Here is a 7,284-nt window from a genome sequence, read left to right as displayed (position 1 = left end):
GGTGCCAGTCACAGAGCAGCGGCAGGAGTCTTTTGAAGATTTCATTGCTAGGACATGTTCTCCTTCAGCAGACGTCATTTCTGGAACTGGAAGTCAAAGAAAAGAAGAGGAATTATCTAGAAATAGCAGGTCTTCTTCAGAGAAAATGAGCAAAGCAGGTGAATAGACCAAAAACTACTCTGCTAAGAAACAACCTGGGAAGGACCTGCATTCCTGCTCTGACTCACCTGTAAAGCAGAAAAGCAAAGGAATTGGGCAAAATAATTCTTTGCTTACTGAACCAATTAGAAGTGAGTCTTCGAAAAAACACATTTCTGTTAAGAAAGAGAGTAGAATAGTGACTGTTTCATCAAAGACAACTAAAAGTAAACTCAGTCTACTAGAACAGTCTGAAAGTGATACTCTTGGATCTGATTGTGAATTTCAAGAAAGCATCCATACTCTATCACGCCTAACATAGGTCTACATCTTTTAAAATTATGTTTTTGCCTTCAAATTTTCATAAATTACTTATGTTATTATTATAGCATATGGTGTTTTCAGTTACTTGACTGGAAGCCATTAGAGAAAGATTTTTTTATCTATACTTTTTTATTATAATGAAAGTTTGGGTGTACTTTTCCTTGTAACACTTTGCACCATTCATTCAGCTAGTGTTTACTGAGGGCTTCATATGTACAGTACTTTTCTGGGTGCTGTTGCTTTCAGCAGTGAACAAAATAAAGCCTTTACTCTCCTGGAACTAGCACTCTGTGGTGGCAGAAAACATAAACAACAAAGCAGGCTAAGGGTTAAAAAGAGATGGGAATAATAAATGGAATAATTTTACCATTTGGTTAAACATCAAACTATTATATAAATCACACGGCCAGAAGCCATTGACATATTTTAATTCATAATAACCAGAGAGCCTCAAACATTTACCAAGGCACTTAAGCGTGTTTATGGATTACAGCAACGCTCTGAGGTAGGGAACTCTTACCATCCCCATTTTATAGATGAACAGTCTGAGGAGACATTATGTGAGTTGCCCAGAATTACACAGCTATAAGTAAGTGGGAAGTTGCAATGTGACCCGAACCCATGCTCTTTTTTTTTTTTTAATGTATGGACTTTATTATCTTTCATTTGTTTCTGATTTATGTGAATTTTTTCTTTAAAGATTTTTTCTGATGTCAACCATTTTTAAAGTGTTTATTGCATTTGTTACAGTATTGCTTCTGTTTTATATTTTGGTTTTTTGGCCTCAAGGCATGTGGGATCTTAGCTCCCCGACCAGGGATTGAACCCTCACCCCCTCCATTGGAAGGCGAAGTCTTAACCACTGGACCACCAGGGAAGTTCCCCTTATGTGACCATTTTTCTGGCTTTTTTTTTTTTTTTTGCTGTACGCGGGCCTCTCACTGCTGTGGCCTCTCCCGTTGCGGAGCACAGGCTCCGGACACACAGTCTCCGCGGCCATGGCTCGCGGGCCCAGCCGCTCCGCGGCATGTGGGATCTTCCGGGATCGGGGCACGAACCCGTGTCCCCTGCATCGGCAGGCGGACTCTCAACCACTGCGCCACCAGGGAAGCCCCTGGCATTTTTTTTTAAATTTTATTTTTTATTGACATACACTTGAATTACAGTGTTGTGTTAATTACTGCTGTACAGGAAAGTGACTCAGTTACACATTTATGTACATTCTTTTTCATATTCTTTTCCATTATGGTTTATCACAGGATATAGAATATAGTTCCCTGTGCTCTACAGTAGGACCTTTTTGGGTTTTTTTTAAATACATGCACTTTTTAAAAATAAATGTATGTATGTATTTATTTTTGGCTGTGTTTGGCCTTTGTTGCTTCACGCGGGCTTCCTCTAGTTGAGGTGCACATGCTTCTCATTGTGGTGGCTTCTCTTGTTGCAGAGCACGGGCTCTAGGTGCCTGGACTTCAGTAGTTGTGACATCCGGCTTAGTTGCTCTCTGGCATGTGGGATCTTCCCGGACCAGGGCTTGAACCCATGTCCCCTGCATTGACAGGCATATGCTTAACCACTGCGCCACCAGGGAAGTCGCATGTAGGACCTTTTTGTTTATCCATCCTGTATATACACCAGTTTGCATCTGCTAATCCCAAACTCCCAATCCAACCCTCTCCCACCCCCTCCCCCTTGGCAACCGCCAGTCTATTCTCTATGTCCTTGGTTATGTTTCTGTTCACACGTAGGCTGTAACCAGGCTCTTAATTACTTTGTTATCCTGTTTCCTTGTTAAGAGAAGAAGGGTTTAAGGAAGGCACTGAGAGAAGCCAGTGACCACTAGAAGTGCAAACACAGTGGGGCTGTCAGAAAGCACACCTGTCTCCACCCCCATCTGAGCAGAATTTTTAAACGGCAGAGTATGTAAGAGTATGTGAGGACACATCTCTGGATTAAATGATGTCTCCCTGGTAAAACATGTACAGATAAGTCTTTAGTTGAATCAGAGTGAAAGGTGAGATGAGAGAAAAGCTGGAGTGTCAGATTTCTGGTAGAAGGTCCTGCCTGATTGTTACTAAGAGGGCTACTACAGTACTAGTTAGTTCCTTAGTCATGGGTTGAGTGTTAGAGGAGTGAAACAACGAGCAAGATGTAGTGTTGGCCCTTTAGCAGTGGAGTGAGAGGGGAAGACGCACAGCAGATGTCTCATCCTGCACGTGACCTGCTGTGACGGGTATATTCAGGGCGTTTAGTCAGTGTTTGTGGAAGAAGAGGGGGAGCCGTGAGGCAAAGAAAAGTCATCAAAAGAGGCAGTCCCTAAGCTAAGTCTTAAAGGACTCGTGAGAAACTGGTGAGTCAGCCGGTGAAAGGCACGGATACTCAAGGCAGAGTGGACAGCGGAAGTCCAGAGCCGTGAGTGTGCGAGGGGTGTGTCACAGAGCCACAGGCACAGGCTCTGGAGGATCAGTGCAGTGTCCCCAGGCAGCGGCAAGTGCCCCTAAAGGAGGCAGCGAGGAGGAGGAGAGCGGGTCTTAACCACCCATGTGTGTGGAGCTGGTTTCCTCAGAAAATAGCTAAGAATGGAAGGGACAAGTTCAGGTGGCATTTTAGACCACTGACGTCAGTATGGATGAGGAATCTGAAGAAGCCTGGAGATAATTATGCCCCACTCTTCTGAGGAGCAGTGCTTTATATTTTCAAGTGGGATTTTCACGCTGCCACCTCCTCTCCCGTCCCTACTGAAAGGTTTATAGGCCGGCAGAAGGGAGAACCTGGCTTAAGTAAAGTTAATCAGGTTCCTTTACTGTACAGCTTCTCGGGGCTGCTGTAGGCTAATGTTCATTCTGGATCGTCACAGCAGGCGTATGGTACACAGCCATCCTCAAAGCTATTTGACCCTAGAGTCCTTTTCTAATAGAATGTCTAACAACTGGTTCCACCAAACAGCAATTTCGTAACTTCTAGACCAGGTAACGGCAAGAAGAAAGGGGTCTGAAATAAGGTATAGATGAAGGGAGGAAATAAGTTCTAATTGTATTTAGGAAATTACCAGCAAGACTTGACCTTGGGAAGTAAGGAAGAAGTAGGAGGCGGAGGCTGAACCCCCATCTGTGTGACTAAGGTTGGGTGGTGGTATCATTGAGTTTGGAAATAGGGGATAAAGAACTGAAGTGGGGAAAAGACTTTAGTTCTGGACATGTAGAATTTGAAAGCACCTGTAGAATTCCGAAGACAAACTGGTAGATAACTGGACATGCACGTGAAGACATGGAAAGATAAAAATTTGAATGTCACCAGCACATAGCAGCCATTAAAATCATGAAAATGGATGAGATTTCAGAGAATTGTGAGTACTGACAACGTTTAAGTAATAAGCAGAGAAAGAATTCTGGGAAGGAGAGAGGTGATAGAGTTTCAAGAAGGAGGAAGTAGATGACAGTGTCATCCTTCAGAGAATGTAAGTGTCCATTGGATTTGGGCAGTTAGGTCCCCAGTGACCTTAGAGCAGTGCAGTGAAGTGGTGGACGAAAAGCCAGATGGCAATAAACTGAGGGTGTAGGGCTGCCTGTCGGGGCCAGGCGGGGCTAGTGAGGACAGTGGGAATAGGCTACTCTCAAGGAGTTTGGATGAAAAGAGAAAATAATTAGCAAAAAAGAATTTTTTAGAATGAGAAGGACTTCTATTTTATATGTTGAAATGAAGGAACCAATAAAGGAGATCCTGAAGATGTAGACAATAATTTAGAGAATTGGGGAAACATGGACATATGAATAAGAAAAAAACACCTTGCACAGTATATAAAAATCACTTGTATCCTTCGAGCTGGATGGATACTGGTAAGTTTGGGAGGAAATAAAGGTAAGAAGAGATAGAAGTTAAAGAAGTTTATACTGATAGCCTCAGTTTTCTTTGACACAGATTTTTCAGAGACACATATATACGCATACATAATTACCGTTTGAAAATTCTTTCATAGTTACATGTTTTATTAATCACGTCTGAGAAAAGTCACTGATTTTCATTTTGTACAGCATTATCTTGTAAGGACAAGATACAGTGACAACTTCCATGCTTTTTGCATATCAGAGCTGACACTGAAAGTATCTGCATAATTGAATTTTCACTTCTTATTTGTAATAAGTTTATCCTTAGGAGGATACTTTCATAGTGTTTGATCACAGATGAGTTTGGGCATTGCTATCACTCAATCATGTTAAGCATCTGTCAGGTTCTCTCCTATACTATATATTAATTTTTTGTCCCTTAAGCAAATATTTATTGGCGGCCTGTGGGAGTAAGATACACCTAGGTCCTCTTTCCTTGGTATATTCACAAAAGCCTCTGAAACTAAATTTCCAAGTCAGGCCATACTAAGGCCTGGCATAATAAGTTTTCATTGTTAACAGTTTTTTTGTGTTTGTGGGGGTTTTTTGTTTTTGTTTTTTTGAAGCAAGGATAAGACACTGTCTTAACTCAGTAGTTGTCCATTCATTAATAAGTCAAAGAAGACATTGATGAAGCATGGTGTTTTGAATATCCTTTCCACAGAATAGGTAATGGGCCATCCTGAAACTCTGGTGAGATGCTTATCATTTTCAGATTTTGGAGTGGCTGAGAAAACCCTATTACACCTTGAATTATCACTAGAAACATGAATTCAGCCAAATAAAAACAGTGCCTCTGCCTACTGAGGTGGTCAATTTCCATCTCAACAAAAGTGACCATTTCTCCTTTAGATTAAAATCAAGAAAATCCCCTCTGTCCAGGATGCAATAATGGGGTGCACGAAAGAGGAAAACTGAAGCTATTCCCTCTTTACACCTGAACAGTGAATTCATTCTGATATCAAATATTTGTTATGATTCTGTTATGACCAGGTGCTTTATTGTTTAGAGATCAAGTTACTGTTCATTCTTGGTAAGTAAGAAAAATCCACGTTTTAGGACTCTGAATAGTAACTTTATATATATTATATATATATATATTAAAAATAAATATGTATATTATATGTAATATATATTCCACCTATTCAACAAAATTGTAACTTTCATCATCTCTTACGAATGATGAACTGTATTCACTCTTTGGAAAGGGCTTATAGGGAATTAAAGTCTCCATATACTTTTTATATAAGACCGTGGAAACCAAATTCTCAACTGGGAGCAAACTTAGGTTTTGCTATGAAGGTTTATGCTTGCCTGGCCTTAGAGTGGTAGGCCAGGAACTCAAGTTTTTTTCCTCTAAGTTACTTTCATTGATGCCACCCTGAAAAAATTTGGAGGGAGTATTTTTGAAATAGCTTTATCTCAGTAACCCTTTAAAAATGCTTCAGGGTATGGGGAACATAACTGTCAAAATGTTCCAGCAACTCTTGTTGATTTAAGTGTAACTGATCAGGAGCAATACAGGAAGGAGCTGAGTACAAAAGACAAAAGGCGTGAGGCTATTTCATGTATTGTTTTGGGCTTATTGTCCAAAACAGAGAAAGTCTCATACACTGGTGCAGCCAAGGTCCCCTACTGTTCTCTCCTTTTAGTAGAAATAAAAGAGAGCTCGTTTCTCAATAGCAGCATTCTATCCTTAAGTGGGTACACAGTGATATTCTGATGGTCTCTGGAGCAGAGAATAATTCCGTGGCAGCTCTGACCTCCAGTCACCGGGTCCTCTGTAACTTAGTCTTTCATGGCCAAGGACTATAATCATTATTTCGATTTATATTTAGCATCTCAAAATGGAAAGGATTCCATGGACAACAAAGCAGGAAGTGATTTCATGAAGTGTTTTAGTATGGATAAAACAATAAACTATAAAAATACAAATCATCAGTAAAGCTTTTTCTTTCCAGAGAACTATATTCAGAAATTAATGTAAGCCTCTAAGGTGCGCATGTGTGTTTTTTCACCCATGATCATGTCTGTATGTGTGTGCATTCCACTGCTACAGGAGACATGCACAATGATATCAGATTTGTACTGGTTTCTCCCAAGAACTGTGTGCTCGCAGGGTTCGTTCAGGAAGGTGAGTGCCCTACCACCACATCACAGTCATATCTCATCACCTTCGGCAGGAATAGTTTAAACTTTAACCTCATATGCAGGCTTATTAAATTAGTGTTACTCATCAGAACTTGCTTACTAATAAAACAAGCTGAATTAGCCACTGCAGAATCATATTTGGAAATTCAATGAAAATTTTACATTTTTAATAAAGGCCCAGAAATATTATTTCAGAGCAGGTGGTACAGAAAACTGGTCAAATTTGACATTCATTCATCACTGAAGTGTGGAACGTGACAGGTGAAAATTGATATTGATTTCTTTCCTCTAATATTTGGAAGAGTTCTAACAGGTAAATCAAATGAGATAACAAGACATATCAAGTCTCACTCATTTCTATGATCACATCCTCCCCACATATCACTCCTTCGCCTGCCATGTTTTGAATAATTCAATGCCCATAGTCTTTCCAGTCCAGTGTATTATAAGACACACTCAAGCTGGGTTTCAATCATATCAGACTGAAAGCTGAACATTTTAGGAAGGATTATTTAAAACCAAATGCATCTTGAGCCCAACAGCCTTTGAAACCAAACAATCCTGGGAGTTCAGTTGGATTCAGAAAATTCAGTAATCCTATTTGATGTATGTTAACTGTATCAATATTAACAACCTTCTGCTGGATTTCAGCACTGATTTGAGAGCTGAGTTACTACTGGTCTTGTATTTTACCTAGTTGTGAAAGCACTGAGAGAGTTGTTCTTGGGTTGAACTTGACCCGCCTCTGGGAATGCTCTCTGTTCTATCCATCTTGAAAAGCTTTATT

At 40.3% G+C, this 7,284-nt stretch overlaps 1 long non-coding RNA gene across 1 annotated transcript in view; it reads right to left on the bottom strand.

Annotated features, from left to right (window-relative positions):
- Nucleotides 1-3: 3 nt before the first annotated feature.
- Nucleotides 4-7,284, bottom strand: part of LOC309797543 — a 73,803-nt gene continuing 66,522 nt past the window's right edge. The window contains exon 4 of the long non-coding RNA XR_014292695.1: nt 4-86. This is a non-coding gene — a long non-coding RNA (uncharacterized lncRNA). The remainder of the gene's footprint in view (nt 87-7,284) is intronic.

Source organism: Mesoplodon mirus, assembly GCF_964341445.2.
Source record: "Mesoplodon mirus genome assembly, contig: HAP1_SCAFFOLD_701, whole genome shotgun sequence".
NCBI classification, from domain to species: domain Eukaryota; kingdom Metazoa; phylum Chordata; class Mammalia; order Artiodactyla; family Ziphiidae; genus Mesoplodon; species Mesoplodon mirus.
This window is presented reverse-complemented; position numbering and strand designations above follow the sequence as displayed.